The sequence below is a fragment of the Bison bison genome, unplaced genomic scaffold (genome assembly GCF_000754665.1).
Source record: "Bison bison bison isolate TAMUID 2011002044 unplaced genomic scaffold, Bison_UMD1.0 scf7180017864518, whole genome shotgun sequence".
Lineage (NCBI taxonomy): Eukaryota > Metazoa > Chordata > Mammalia > Artiodactyla > Bovidae > Bison > Bison bison.
In genome coordinates this window covers 10697233-10713519 of record NW_011495071.1, presented here as the reverse complement: position 1 = coordinate 10713519, position 16287 = coordinate 10697233, and positions in this window count along the sequence as shown.

The window sequence follows — 16287 nt, the reverse complement described above, 5'->3', positions numbered from 1 at the left end:
ACATCATCCACTGTGGCTGTGATGGTCTCTGGGCAGCTCCTGTGATGATTGGCTGGCCACCATGGTGTTCCCACAATGCAATGCACAGCACATGTGCATTGGGACCATCAAGGCTGCACTGATGTTACCTGATAACTGGGCTCACCTCTCAGAGGATGTTGAGCCAAAAGATACAACTAAGGTAAAGAGTGGGAGAAGGAAGGATTTGTTACTTGCAGTCTTTGATTACTTAAGGAAATTACTCCTCCCTACTCAAAGAGCTAAGTTTTGGAGAGGGAGACAAGATGGCAGAGTAGAAGGACCTTGAGCTCACCTCCTCTCACAGGCACACCAGAATCACAACTATTTGCTGAACCACCATTGACAAAAAAGACTGGAAGCTACCCCCCCAAAATATTCTACATCCAAAGATGTAAGGAAACCACGAGACAGTAGAAGGGGTGCACTCGAGATACAATCAAATTCCATACCGTCCAGGTGGGTGACCCACAAACTGGAGAATACTTATATGATAGAAGTTCTCTCACAGGAGTAAAAGCTCTAAACCCCACGTCAGGCTTCCCAGCCTGGAGGTCTGGGATTGAGAGGAGGAGCCTGGGGAGCAGGAGGAGGGAGCACTTGACATCAGTAGCCAGTGGGGCTTGATTATAGGAGTTCCACAGGGTTGGGAGAAACAGAGACTCCATTCTTAGAAAGAAAAAGTGAAAGTGAAAGTCACTCAGTTGTGTCTGACTTTTTGTTACCCTAGGCTCCTCTGACCATAAAATTCTCCAGGCAAGGATACTGGAGTGGGTTGCCATTTCCTTCTTTAGGGGATCTTAATGACCCAGGGATTGAACCTGAGTCTCCTGCATTGCAGGCAGACTCTTTACCATCTGAGCCAAGCTCACAGGGTGCACTGGGACACAGAGCAACAGCAGTGACTTCACAGGAACCTGGGCCAGACCTACCTACTGGTCTTGGGAGTGTCTCCTGGGGAGATAGCTGGCAACAGTGGCCCTCTCTGAGGTCATAAAAGCTGGTGGTGGATTTATTAGGAGTATTCATCTTCAAGCCCCTCGCTGAAGCCAGACATATTGCTTCGGTAATTAGCATGGAGACCCGGTCCCACCCAATATCCTCTGACCTCTGATGCTGATGCTGAGATGCCTCAAACCAAACAACAAACAGGGCTGGACACATCTCCACCCTTCAGCAGACAGGCTACCCAAAACTCCCTGAGCCCACAGCCACCTCTGCACCCCTGCGTGGACACAGCCCTGATCCCCAGAGGTCCAAGATCCAGCTCCACCCACCAGTGGGCAGGCACAAGCCCCTCCCACCAGGAAGCCTGCACAAGCCTCTGGACTAGCCTCTCCCACTAGGGGGCAGACACCAGAAGCAAGAAAACTACTATATTGCAGCCTGGGAGCTGAGTCTGCAAACACAGCTCAGAACCTACGCTGGGATCAACTGGTTGCTGGCCCTTGGGAACGTACTTCTGGGACAAATAGAACATCCTCTACAAAGAGCCAATTCTTCAAGGTCTAGAAACATAACTAAGGCATTCCCTTTTCCAGGGGGTCTTTCTGGCCCAGGGATTGAACCCAGGTCTCCTGCATTGCAGGCGGATTGTCTGAGCCACCAGGGAAGCCCTAACTAAGCTACTGCATACATAAAAATATAGATAGAAATGTAAACAACATAAGACAGCAAAGAAATACGTTCCAGATTAAGGGACAAGATGAAACCCCAGAAGAACAACTAAGTTGAGAAAGGCAATCTGCCCGAGAAACGAGTCCTGAGCTACTTCGGAAGAAAGTGCAGAGGGGAGTCTGACCCAGCAAATGTCTAGAAGACCCTATAAATAAGACTGAATGATTGGCCAGTTGTAATGCCATGAATTAGTGGGAGTAATTTGTGATGTGTCCCAACTCTCTGACTTCAGTAGCCAAGTGGTTTGTAATTTCAGTTACCACGAAAGTAAACACAAGAAAAGGATCCAACCTGGGGAAGGTGAGGCAATAATGAATTTAGTTTGGACCACATTGATTTTCGTGTCTGAGATCTCCAGGTGAGATGTCTACAGACTGGAGTTGGCTATGAGTCTCAAGTTGAGCAGTGATGTCGGTATTGGAGATTTGAATTTGGAAGTCACCAGCAAAGGAAAGGGAACATTAAAGTCATGCCTGTGTTGAATAGTGTAAGAAAATGAAAGAGTAGGACAGAAAGCAACATCCCACTTGTGGGGAGTGGGGGTCCAAAAGTTTAAGAAGTTGGCAGACAAGGAAGACTGTGAAACAGGATAAAAAGCAATGATCAGAGATGTAGGAAGAGACTCATAGGAGATGTCAAAGAAGTAGAGAATTTCAGAAAGAATTGAATGAGAAATAGTGTCAAACACAGTAGAACGGCCCAAGTAGACTTAGACGGGGAGTATCCAGTGGCATTGGCAATTTGGAGGTGATGCTTTTTGAGTTTTTTTTGTTGTTGTTTTTTTCCCTTTTTAAAAACAATTAATTAATTTATTTGGCTGCATCAGGTCTTAGTTGCGGCATGCAGAATCTAGCTCCCTGACCAGGAATCAAACCCAGATTCCCTGCATTGGGAGCAAGGAATCTCAGCCACTGGACTACTAGGGAATTCCCTGGAGGTGATGTTTTTGAAAGTGGTTTGAATTGAATTGTCGGTCAGAAGTCAGGTGGCAGTGGGTGAAGAAGTGAAGACCCCAATTACTGGGGCTATTTCCAGGATGCCTGACTGAGAGGTCAAGGGGGTGTTAAGAGAGACTTTCTCCTCAAAAGGTGAATCTTGATGTATTTATAGGCTGAGGGCAATGAACTAATAGGACACAAGAGAGTGAATTTATAAAACAAAGGGGAGTATGGATGGAACAAGATGCCCAAGGGTAAAGGAGATCCTGAATACAAAGCTGGGATAGGAGTAGGGAGAAGTGTGTGTGTGTGCCCGCACCAGCAGAGGGGGGTGGGGATTATCTTGAACTCGAGATGAATTATCTATTTTCCTGAGACCTGAAAAAGAGTGAAAGGTATTTCTTTCTTTAATATTTATTTTATTTGGCTGCACCAGGTCTTAGCTGCAGCATGCAGGATCTAGTTTCTTGATCAGGGATTGAACCCTGGACCCCCTGCATTGGGAGTGAGGAGTCTTAACCATCAGGCCACCAGACAAGTTTGAAGCAAAGGGTATTTCTAAATGAGATAAGCGTTGTTTCATTGTTGCTATTTGGGTGGAGTTTGGAGATGGAGGAAGCAGAAGTTCATGCTGGCGGCCTCAGTTTTCTCAATTAAATAGAAAGCAAGGTCATGTGCTGAGAGAATGTTGGGGCTTGAGAAGGGAGTGAAGGTCTGACATGAACACCAGGCAGAATGGGGGGTGAGGGGAGACAGTAACGATGGAAATGTTGATCTCCTCTGAAGCTGGCTGGGTTAGAGAGGAGAGAGGGAGGACTGGAGGCTCCTGCAGACTGAGTGGAAATGGAAAGAGCAAGAAGTTCAGTGGCCCATGAAATACTAGCGATGATAATGAGGGCATGAAAGAGAAGTGTTCGGCAGCAGATAGCAGTGCTTTTCAACGACTTAGTTCTAAAACAATAACTAACACGTGAACAGCTCTCCACATTTTAGGACATGTTTTTGCAGACCTATTTCATTTGTTTCCATAGCAGCACTATGAGGCATATGTTATTATTTTCCTGTTCCCCAGAGATGAAGTGAGACAGAGAAAGTGACTTCCTCAAGGTCAGACAAGTAGTAAAAACAGGACTTCAAACTAGATATTTGGTCTCCAAGCTTCACACAGATAGGACTGGATATTTAAGGACATGGATGGTCCAAGTCACGGATAAAATATATGCGTTGGGTTGATTTTTCTAGGAGGAAGGGTGCGTCTTCTCTACTTGTGCGCCGGGGCAGCCGGCTGGCTCGCTGGCATGAGGTTTACATCACGGTAAATCTTGGCTTTAGTAGGCTAACTGACCCTCAGAGCCCACAGAGGTCCATGCACGCCCTGTCCTAATCCACACCTCCATGCTTTTGTACTTGTTGCCCTTCCATCTAAAATATCCTCCCTGTGGTTGTCTCCTAGCTAACTCCCATATCTTTCAAAGCTCCCCAACCACCTTTCCTGCAGGTTGAGCCCAAAGCCCTATTTTGTGCTCTTCATCATACCCTGGGCTCTTCTTTAGTCCATCACAGTGAACTTGTCACCTGTACACCTGTCTCCCTCACTTGACTAAGAGCACTTTGAGGCCAAGAACTGTGTCTTATGTCTCTGCATCTTTGTACAAAGTGCCCGGCACAGTACATGGTGCAAATAAGGGTCAGTCACCTGCATGTATGGAAAATATGACCCTTTAGTGCAACTAAAAGCATGTGTTAGTCCATCCCATGGTCAGTCTGAACACAGCCTCGCTCTTCTTTGTGGAGATGACAAGATCTGGCAGCTCATTAGCAAGAGCTTTCCTCTCTTCCACTGACTTGTCTGAGACTTGTCTTCTGTTTTACCTTGAAAGGTCTAGAAAGTATCCAGAAATAGATTACTTTCTCCCACTTCTACTACTACTACTGCTGGTCCAAGTCAATATCATCTTTTTTTTTTTTTTTAATGTTAATTTGTTTCCTTATTTGGCTGAGCTGAGTCTTACTTGCCACACTCAGGATCCTCCATCTTCATCGTAGCATTCAGGATCTTACTCAGCTGTAACTCAGTTCCCTGACCAGGGATAGAACCCAGGCACTCTGCATTGGGAGCGTGGAGCCTTACCCACTGGACCACCAGGGAAGTCCCTGAACAGCATCCCTTGCCTGGATTATTGCAACAGTGTCCTAACCGCTCTCCCTGCTTTGCCCTTCCCAGGGTGCAACCCATTCCTAGCACAGTGCTGGAATGATCCTGTCAGCATGCAGGTCAGATGATGTTCCTCCTCTGCTCAGTGTCTCCCAGCTCACCCAACATGAAAGCCCAAATCTTTTCAAGTCCACTCAGTGCCCTACGTGATCTAGCCCCTGTGAGCTTCTGATTCCACCCTCTACTCAACTACACTGGTGTCCTCACTGTTTTTTACACACCAGGTCCACTCACCCCAGGACCGTGCATTGCCATGCCCTTCCCTGGAGTCCTCCACCAGATTTCATCATCACCCTCTCCTTTCCACCCTCAGCTCTCTTACTCAGCTACATCCCCCTTTATAACCCTTCTTATAACGCTTTTATTTTTATTTTTGGCTGTACCACGCGACTTGCTGGATCTTAGTTTCCTGTCTGGGGATGGAGCCTGTGCCCCTGGCAGTGGAAGCATGGAGTTCTGACCACTAGATTGCCAGGGAATTCCCTCCCTACTTTATTTTTTACTTAGACCTCAAATGCTGACTAGAATACTAGATATCTTACTTATTCATCTTGTTTCTTTTCTGTCTCCCCCAGTAGAGTAGTGAATTAGAACCGCCTGGGTCATTTCTGTATCCCTCATTCCTGGACGGTGTCTGGTATAGAGGAGACGATGAACATATGCTGAGTGAAGGAGTTCTAATTCAAGGCTGACCTCTTCACCTCCTGGTTAAAAATGACCAGTTCTCAAATTGGTTTCATATGTGTTAATTTGGTTTGTTTAACTGCAGTATGTTCTTTTCGAAAGTAGAGAGCTGGTGTACACTTTATGCCTGTTGATTAATGCAAAGTGATGGCCCTCATAATTCAACCACATCTGTCTTTTGCCCCATCCTCCCACTCCCTTCCCATGCCTGGATCAGCTTGTACCTTCTAGACCACTGTTTTCCTTTTTACTCCCTCTCTTCTCCTGTTTCCTTGTATCATGGAAACCTCATCACTCCTGGAGAAGAATCTTCCTTTCCATTGCTTCTGCTGATTTAATCTTTGCTTTTTAATCAGATACAAAGAGGTGGGGGTGAGAGTGGGGAATATACTCAGACCATCATACATCATTTTATGGAAGGAAAAAACCTGACATTTTCATTGGCAAATAAATTCTGGAGCTCCGGGACTGGAGAGGACCTACGAGGCCGGCTCATTCATCTTCACACCTCTGCGTCCTTTTGTGTTGAAAAATCATTCCCCAAATGCAACTGTCTAGCCTTTTCTCTGACTGTGCTCTGAAGACGCTATTAATACTTCCCTAACCTCCTTAGGGGTTTTAGTGTCTTCGTGGAAAATCCGAATGTATTATTAAAGCACCTGAAGTGCAGCAGTTATGGAAGTGGAGCACTGTAAATGCAGAAATATACACTCAGTGAATGATTCTTCTGCTCTGCCTTTCTCCCATTCCTCTCTCCACACGACCCAGGTGCCTTTCATGTTTAATAAACTAAGTCTTCACTATAGAATTTTCAAATCCAAGAGAAACTTTCAGCTTGATGATTTCTCCTAATCTCTTTTTAAGACTGTCCCTAAATCGTTCCCACCTGAACATAACTGTAGTCGACTTAGAAGACAGACTGCACCATCTACGGAGATTGGGTTTGAATCCAGTTCTAAAATGAATCAGTAGGGTGAGTTTGGGCACTTGACTTCTCACTGTCTTTGTTGCCTCATCTGTAAAATAGATGTAAAATTGCCAAGATATGGAAGCAATCTAAGTATCCATCAACAGATTTACGGATTAAAAAAGATGTGGTAAATATACACAATGGAATATTAATAAAAAAGAATTACATTTTATGATTTGCAGCAACATGGACTTGGAAGGCATTATAACCAGAGAAATACTGTATGATATCACTTATCAAATACTGTATGATATGATCACTTATATATGGAACTTAAAAAAATATGACAAACTAGTGATTATACCAAAAAGAGAAGCAGACTCACAGATATAGAGAACAAACTGGTGGTTACTAGTAGGGAGAGGGAAGGGGGGAAAGCAAAATAGATGCCGGGGATTAAGAGATACAGACTACTAGGTATGAACTAAGCTACAAGGATATATTATACAACATGGGGAGTACAGCCAGTATTTTATAATTACTACAAATGGAGTATTGGGCTTCCCAGATGGCACAGTGGGAAAGAATCCGCCTACCAATACAGGAGACGCAAGAGACTTGGGTTTGACCCCTGGGTCAGGAAGATCCCCTAGAGTAGGAAATAGCAACCTGCTCCAGTATTTTTGCCTGGAAAAATTTATAGACAGGGAAGCCTGGAAGGCTACAGTCCATGAGGTCACAAAGAATCAGTCATGACTGAGCAATTGAGCACATAAATGGAGTATAATCTTTAAATATTGTGAATCACTATATTGTACACCTGTAATTTATACAATATTATATATCAACTATATTTCAATTTTAAAAAAATACTCAACTCTTAAAAAAATAATTAAAACAGGTATAAAGTCCATTCTGTGACATTCTTGCAACCATTAAATAAGATTTAGCTTTGAAAGGATTCATATACCACCCTGAAACTTGGTGTGTTAATCCATGAGAATGATGATAATGATAATAGGTAATACTTAATATATATCACCCACTGAATATATACCGGGCATTAAGAAGTATTTTATATATGTTAGTTCATTTAATAGTAAATCATGGAGGAGGTTATTCCTTTCATTATCATTATGATGATCTTTTCTTATTATTTATTTTTATATATATATATATATATACATTTTTTTGGCCACATGGCATTTGGGATCTTAGTTCCCTGAGCAGGGATCGAACCCACACCCCCGGCAGAGGAAACACAGAGTCCCAACCACTGGTCCCACAGAGATCATTTTAAAGGCCTATGAAAGAAGGTGAGCAGGTGCTTTTTTTCTTGAAGGATCTGTTATTTGTTGAATGGTTGAAGTTCACACAACTAAAGAGAAAGGAGAAATGGACTGAGAGAGGAAGGATGGTGGGGCAGCGAGTGAGGGAGGCTGTTTCCTGTGTTGTGGCTCAGGCCTGAGTGCAGCAGACTCGTCCTCTGCAGGGCAGTGGCGTGGGCAGGGAGGGGCATCAGGGGCGGTGTGCAACTTTGGGGTCATGTCGCTCAGTTTCCGTGATTTGTGACAGCCCATCTCTCTGGAAGTGAATGCAGAAGGGAGGGAGAGGGGTGTGTTTTCAAGCTGCAAAAAACTCACAACAGGTCAAACTGACCCAACCAAGAAGAAGCTTGATTAGAGCCTAACAATGGCGTTAATAGTCTTGTCAGAGTGCTCCGAAAATATTTGCATTTAGCTCGCAGATGGTTTTTTTCATTGTAAAAAAAAAAAAAATGTGCAATGATGATTCTCAAAGACACTAAAGAAAATTGAAGAGAAGAAAATTTTGGAAACACGACTATATTGCAACTCATCGTAAAAGAGAAATCTGCTCCATGATAAGGCTGTAGTGGGTGCAAATCCAGATGGTTCCTGACACAAAAGGATGTGAGGTATAATCGTTTTTGTACTAGAAATTGGAGATGGACCATTGAAAGTAATAACGCAATTCCTGTTACCAGTTCAGGTTCCCGAGCCCTAAATGTCTTTTCATAAATTGTGATGCTCTATTGAAACTTCCGATTTGTTTTAATAACATACTAATAATCTTTAACTTGTGAAATATGTAGGTAGGTGCTGAGAACATTTTTTCTTTTTGGAATGGCAACCCACTCCAGTGTTCTTACCTGGAGAATCCCAGGGACGGGGGAGCCTGGTGAGCTGCCGTCTGTGGGGTTGCACAGAGTCGGACACGACTGAAGCGACTTAGCAGCAGCAGCAGCAGTTGATTTACAATACTTAAATTGTATTTAACTTAAATTGTTAGCTTCTGGTGTTCAGCAACATGATTTGGTTTTATATATATATATATATTCTTTTAAAAATTCTATTCCATTAGTATATTACAAAATATTGGACATAGTTTCCTGTGCTATTCAGTAAATCCTTGTTGTTTATCTATTTTATATATAATTGTATCTTTTCATCCCATACTCCTAATATATCCCTCCGTCCTCTTCTCCTCTTGTACCATAAGTTTGTTTTCTATGTCTGTTTCTGTTTTGCAAATAAGTTCGTTTGTACTATTTTTTAGATCCCACATATAAGTGATATCTTATATGTCCTTGTGTGACTTACTTTACTTAGTATGATTATCTCTAGGCCCATCCATGTTGCTGCACATGGCATTATTTCATTCTTCTTATGGCTGAATAATATTCCATTGTATATATGTACCACATCTTCTTCACCAGCTCATCAGTCAGTGGGCACTTAGGCTGCTCCCATGTCTTGGCTATCATAAATAGTGCTGCTAAGAACAATGGAGTGCATGTATCTTTTCAAATTAGAGCTTTCATCTTTTTCAGATATATGCCCAAGAATGGGATTGCTGGATCACATGGTAGTCCTATTTTTAGCTTTGTAAGGAATCTTCATTCTATTTTCCATAATGGCTGTACCAATTTACATTCGCACCAATAGTGTGGGAGGGTCCCCCTTTCTCCACACCCTCTCCAGCATTTATTTATATACGTTTTGATGATGGACATTCTGACTGGAACAAGCTGATACCTCACGGTAGTTTTGATTTGCATTTCACTGAGAGCATTTTTGAATGGGTTTCTGAAATACTCAGGGAGGCAACAGGAGGAACAGGATTACCTTCTGAGAAAGTCCTCCCACTTCCAGCTCTCGACAATTTTATTCCTTCAGCTCCTAAAGCCACACCTAAAATTTTCTAACCATTATTCCTTCCACCTGATGCTTCGTCTTTTTTGGAGGGATGGTGCTACATGGCATGTGGGATCTTAGTTCCCCAGTTGGGAATCAAACTCATGCCCCCTGTACTGGGAGCACAAGGTCTTAATCACTGGACCATCAGAGAAGTCCTGCTGTTTCCTCTTTAGGTGACAGTTTCTCCCTTCCCATCCTCTTGGTGGTTGGCTTCTTATCCTTTAAGTTCAGGATTAACTATCACCCTTCTACAGGCCTTTACTGACCAGCATGAAACCCCTACTATGACTCCAGCTTACAGTGGGCTGGTTGTTCTGTGGCCACAACAGCTTCTTTTATTTGTTTGTTTTCTTGTCAATGGGATCTCCTACAACTCTAGGGTCCACAAGAGCAGGTGAACAGGGCCATCCTGGCACTAGCATCCATCACAGTGATCATCACCTCATTCAAAGAAGCCCAAGAAACATTGGTTAAGTGAGAGGAATGAAAGCTGCTGCTTCCCTTTTCCCCTGTTTTTTCTTTCTTTCTTCTTCTTTTTTTTTTTCCCATTGGAAAAATTGCTTTGGGCTTCCCTGGTGCCTCAGTGGTAAAGAATCCACCTGCCAAGGGAGGAGACTCAGGTTTGATCTCTGGGTAAGGAAAATCCCTGGAGACGGAAATGGCAACCCACTCCAGTATTCTTGCCTGGGAAATCCCATGGACAGAGGACCCTGATGGACTACAATCCATGGAGTCACAAAAGAGTTGGACATGACTTAGTGACTAAACAACAACAAAATTGCTTTACAATGCTGTGTTAGCTTCTGCTGTACAACAAAGTGAATCAGCTGTATGTATACATATATCCCCTCATTCCCACCCACCCCATCCCATGTTTCCTTTTTATTTATCATGCACTCATGGAAAATATACTAAAGCATGGGCCCTTCTTTAGCTATGTCCTAAGATCTCTGTAGGTAATTTTCACAGCTTATTTAGCTGAGAATGGGTGCCATTTGACCTTGGGCTACTGAAGACTCAGAATAGGACTGTCACGATGTATTATTATTCAAGTTAATACAGTTTGATGTAAGGCTCATCTCCATTTGAGTAGTCGGTGATTTTTCTTCTTACCTTTCAAGAGAAAATGAAAATGCCCTCACCTGGCCCCTTAGTATCTACAAAGCAATATCTTATTCAGCACGGGGACCAAAAAAACCACAGTCCCTTTCCTTTCTTTACAAAATTGTGAATGGTAAAGGTCAAATCTCAGACTTCTTTTAAACTTGGAGTATAGTTGCTTTATAGTTGTGTTGTTTCTGCTTTACAACAAAGTGAATCAGCTACGTGTATACATACATCCCCTCCCACGGGGACCTCCCTCCCACCCCACCCCCGTCGCACCCCTCTAGGTCATCACAGAGCACTGAGCTGCGCTCCCGGTGCTATTCACCAAGTTCCCACCAGCTATGCATTTTATACATGGTAATGCATGTATGTCAACCCCAATCTCCCAATTCACCCCACTCCCCTTTCCCCTTCCATCTTTACATGTCTGTTCTCTATGTCTGCATCTCTATTTTTGCCCTCCGAATAAGTTCATCTGTACCATTTTTCTAATTCCACATATATGTATTAATATACAATATTTGTTTTTCTCTTTCTGACTTACTTCACTCTGTGTAACAGACTCTACATCCATCCACAAAATCTCAGACTCTTAATAACAGCGGGATTATTGTGTCTGTGGATACCCTACAGTAGTACTTGCCATAATGATTCTCATTTTCATATTGATGAAATGACACCCAGAGAAGCTAAATAACTTTCCCCAGGCTCCAAACTTAGCAAGTGACAAGAGGCAGGATTCAAAGCCATGTCTGTTCAATGCTGAGACTCACGTACTCGACCCTATTACAAATAAACACTCTGATTGTGAATAGCATTGTCTGAGCCTGCACTACCCAGAACCAGGAGTAAGCATCCTAGGAAACAAGAAAAGAAAAAGAGGGACTTCCCCGGTGGTCCAGTGGCTAAGACTCCACACTCCCAGTGCAGGGGGCCCAGTTTGACCCCTGGTCAGGGAACTAGATCCCACATGCCACAACTAAAGATCCTGCACGCTACAGCTAAGACCGGGTGCAGCCAAATAAATATTAGAATTTAAAAAGAGCTGCCCAGGATCCCTTCCTTAGAACACATCATCACAACATATACAAAAAAATCCCTAAATGCACCAAGCTAGGGCAGACCTGACACTTCCTAGGGGTTACCTTCTTAGCGGACAGGAGAATGAAATGACAGGGGTAGGTGGGGCTAATTGGAGAGACTTTCTAGAAGGTACATGTCATTCACTAGATTTTAAAAGAGAGAGAGGGATGAAGGAAGGAAGCATACTAGCGGGGCTTCCTTAGTGATCACTCCTACTAGCTGTATGGCCTTGGGGTCCGGGCCTGAAATACAGCCAGGAAGGATGGGAAGGATGACCAAGATATTAATTACTTGTCTTGGCACAGCACTATTGGCCTAGGGATTCGAGGCACCTTCAGGCTTCAAGATTCTTGAGGAATGAGGGTGGTGAGTTTCAGGAAAAGAGTGAATCTTAGTCTCCTCTGCTGTTGTGAATCACTCACTCCAGTGTGGCCAAGGGACAGGAGGCTGACATCAGCAGTTCCTGGCACTTTCGCTGGAGTAGGACCTGTGGGAGAATGGCTTCCAGTACGGCTGTACCAAATCTGAAGTTATAAATATATTTTGAGTGGGACAGGGAGCTTCTGTGCTTTTGTACAACTGGATTTCAAGTTAACCTTCCCACTTTGTTATAGAGGACAATTAATACCTGGTTACTTTTTGTAGAGAAGAGATTCAAGATGCTCAGATCGGAAGACATATCATAATGATTACTTGGGGGAATTTTCCTGTCTATATACCTGAGTTGAAGATAGATAAAATTGTAGGTTTCGTTATAACAAAAGGAACGTTGGTTCCTGCTCTTCAGGGGACCTCCTAATGTTTTGTAGGTCCTTTCTAGAGGACAAGGGCTTCCTTCTCTCAAAATTGATACCATAAAGATCTCAGCTTCAGTTAGGACAATTAACTCTTTAATGGCTTGGAACAGTGGATTCTGCAAAATGATAAGACAAGGAAGCAACAAATTTTCAAGGCCTCCCTATATAGCCTCCCTCCCTCCCCCAGGGTGGGCTCCATATGAATAAAAGTATAAGTCATTTATTCTAATTTCTTCAAACTTCACTGACTCTGTGTGTGTATACTCTTCCTGGACTGTGCTGTGCTATTTAGTATGCACTTAAAGTGCATTTTAGTGGATATTAAAGAAGGCACTTGCTTATTGCCAGCATTTTCTACAAGTATCTAATTAAGTTCAGGTTCTTGTGTTAATTATCCAGTTCTGTAACGTTTATTAAGCTATCTGATTTTAATATAATCCTACTGCAAGCAGTGATTATGTAGTCATTCAACTGCTCAGAGAAAACGCATTAAATCCCAGATGTGTAAGGTGAATTGCTTGAATGCAACTGGCCATTAGGTTTGATCATAAAACGTTTATTAGAGGAAGAGACACCATTTTAGTTTGACTTCATATCTTTAGTGCACCCACCATCAACTGATATAAGCAGAATTTCACAGTGTTTCTTAGTTTCAAACTCGGTCTCGACTGTGAATTACATTTGTCTCAATTTGTTTTTAAAAATACAATACTAAATAAATAATACTGTTTGTTTTTTAAGTATTTTCTCTCTCTCAACTTCAATAATACCTTTTGTTTTTAGGGATACTTTTTAAAAAACACCCTCTTCATGGGAATTCCCTGGTGGTCCGGTGGTTAAGACTTTAAACGCTCACTACCAGGGGTCCAGGTTCAATCCCTGGTTGATCCCACAAGCCCCACAGCATGGCAAAAACAAAACAAACAAACAAAAAAAGTCCTCTTCAGCTAGGATTTTAAACTTGCACAACAGGTATATCAAAAAAGGTACCCTTAGTCCTTTTTTCCCTCACAGAGAAAATGACTCACCCAACTCGAACACTCTCAAATTCTTGTCATGGAACCCACAAACATCCCAGGTCCAAGCCCATTTGCCACTCCTTTGACCTCCTGTGACAGCAGAGGGGGCTTCCTCCTCCCACTCTCAGCTTCTGTCCTACTTGTCCCCTAACGTCAGCCTCTCCAGCCTTGTAAGTAAGCTCCAGCCTGGACCTTCTTTAATCCCATCAGTCCATTAGTCACTTCCTTTAGTACTTAAATACCCTCCAAATTACTCATATTTATAAACCACCCCCCACCTTGACCCAACCCCCTACCATCCACTACTGGCTCCAGTTCTCCCCCCAAATTTGGAGCTTCACTTCCTGAAGTGCATGTCCTTCCCAACTGTTCATTTTGTACCTACATTCATCTAGCTTCCGCTCCCACCATCCTTCATCCATTGGCCGTTGTGAACTTGCCTACGACCTCCCTGTGCTAAATGCCCCTCAGTCCTTACTGTGCTTGGCTGCTGGGTAGCATTCATCACCAGCTTTGGTTCCCTCCTTTTTGAAGCAGTCTCTTACCCTGGCTCCTGCAAAGCAACGTTCTCCTGGATAACCTCATGTCTCTGGCTCCTTCCGAGTTCCTTTGTTAGTGGTCATCCTCCTCTGCTCCTCCTCCCCTTCTTCCTCCCTTTGCCTTTTCACTTCCTTCTCGTCTCCTCCTCCCCTGCCTCTTCCTCCTCTTTCTCCTCCTCCCCTTCCTCCTCCTTCAGCTCCCATTCCCAGTTCTTCTTCTTCCTCTTCTTCTTTGACTTGTCCTTCAAATATCCTTCAGGATTCTGTTCTTGGCTATTTCTGACTCAGCACCCACTCTCTGGGCCACCTCTTTCATGGCTTTTATGAGCATCTATATGCTGCTTTCAAATCTATATCTCCCCGCCGCCCATTCATTCACACAGCAGGCAGCATGATATTTTGTCACACACAGATCTGTCACTTCACTGAATGCACTCATCCATATGTTCCTTTACTTTTAGGATAAAACCAAACCTCTTTGCTGATAAAATTTTAAAAAGCCCACCCCCACCCCTGCTCGAGAGGATTTGGTCTTACCTGGCACTCCAGCCTCAGCCTCTTTCCAGTCTCCTTCTGGAATTCTACATTCTAGCCCTACTAAGACCCTCACTGTCTCTCATGGTCCATGCTCTTTCAACTCTTAACTTCCCTCTATCAATTCTTTCTACTTGGAGTCCTCCTCTAATGGGCCACTTATATGTCACCTTCAGGCCTCTGGTCAAGAATAGCATCCTTCAAGAGAGCTGTCCTCACCCCCAGGTTAGGTCCTGCTGATTTCTGCACATTTCCTATGAAAATATTCACTACACCTTTTTGATATTCATGTTTAATTGTTCATTGTTTTCTCCCAGCTCCTAGCCCAACACCCAGTATGCATTAGGTGCTCACAGCTATGTTCTAGTTGAATGAACAAGTTTATCTAAATGATAATAGCATTATCCCTACATATTTGAGAATTTCCACAACCCTTCAGGAAGATGGTCCTTGTGTTCTCCCATCTGTGAATTAAACTGTGCTTCCAAACCAACCTGTTCATGCAAAATAATTGTTCATGCAAAATAATTAAGCATTTGTGTAAAACTGGGGTGGAAGAGGCAGCAACACCAAAGGCAGCTGAGCTACTCTTCTGCTGCAGAAAAGTGGGTGAGAGTTTAAATGGGAAGGTGTCTAACATCTGGCTTTCTTTCTTAAATCCTGGCTTTCTTTCCCTTACTGGGAGGTTTGCACATATGCTCTGTAACCTACTTGCAACATTATGATTAATAGCGATCATGACAACATTGTCCTTTAAATATTTAAAAAATATTTAGGTCCTAAAAAATACCTGGTCCAGTGGCACAGATTCCATTCTCCCAATGCAGGTGGCTCAGGTTCAATCCCTGGTCAGGGCACGAGAACCCACATGCTGCAACCAAGAGTTCTTGAGCCACAACTAAAGATCCTGCAGGCTGCAACTAAGAGCCAGCACAGCCAAATACATAAATATTTTAAAAAATATTTAATATGTCCTTAAATGTGGCTGGATTAACTGTGAGACCTAGATTTTTTCAAAGCAGGGGAAACACTGTGATTTCTAATGGAGACACAGGATTAGGTATGTAGACATTAACATTGTAGAAAAACTTCTAGGATACCTTTTGTTGTTCAGTCACTAAGTTGTGTCCGACTGTTTGTGACCCCATGAACTGCAGCACGCCAGGCTTCCCTGTCCTTCACTATCTCCAGGAGTTTGCTCAAACTCATGTCCATTGAGTCAGTGATGCTATCCAGTCATCTTGTCCTCTGCCCATGCTCCTTTTGCCTGCAATCTTTCCCAGCATCAGAGTCTTCTCCAATGAGTCAGGTCTCTGCATCGGGTGGTCAAAATATTAGAGTGCCAGCTTCAGCATCCGTCCTTCCCATGAACATTCAGGGTTAATATATACGAGTTTCATATAACTGAAAAAAATCTTTTCATGTACCTGCTTCTGGATGAGCAACAGGTGATGGGATGCGGTCTTCCTGGGGCCACAGGGATGCAGCTTCTGTCCGGGTCCTGTCATTTTGTAAATATATTTGCCTGAATTAAATATATATAAACAT